Source organism: Physeter macrocephalus, chromosome 2 (assembly GCF_002837175.3).
Source record: "Physeter macrocephalus isolate SW-GA chromosome 2, ASM283717v5, whole genome shotgun sequence".
Lineage (NCBI taxonomy): Eukaryota > Metazoa > Chordata > Mammalia > Artiodactyla > Physeteridae > Physeter > Physeter macrocephalus.
Genome location: NC_041215.1, coordinates 11,510,481 through 11,510,796, shown reverse-complemented (window position 1 = coordinate 11,510,796; position 316 = coordinate 11,510,481).

The window sequence follows — 316 nt, the reverse complement described above, 5'->3', positions numbered from 1 at the left end:
CTGGGAGCTGAGGCTCGGGCTTCGGTCAGAAGCTGGGAGAGGACTGGTGTTGGCTGCGTGAACACAGCCTGAAGGGGTTAGTGCACCACGGCTAGCCGGGAGGAAGTCCGGGAGAAGTCTGGAGCTGCCGAAGAGGCAAGAGAGCTTTTCTTCCCTCTTTGATTCCTAAGGCGCGAGGAGAGGGGATTAAGGGCGCCGCGTAAAGGAGCTCCAGAAATGGGCGCGAGCCGCGGCTATCAGCGCGGACCCCAGAGACGGGCATGAGACGCTAAGGCTGCTGCTGCCGCCACCAAGAAGCCCGTGTGCGAGCACAGGT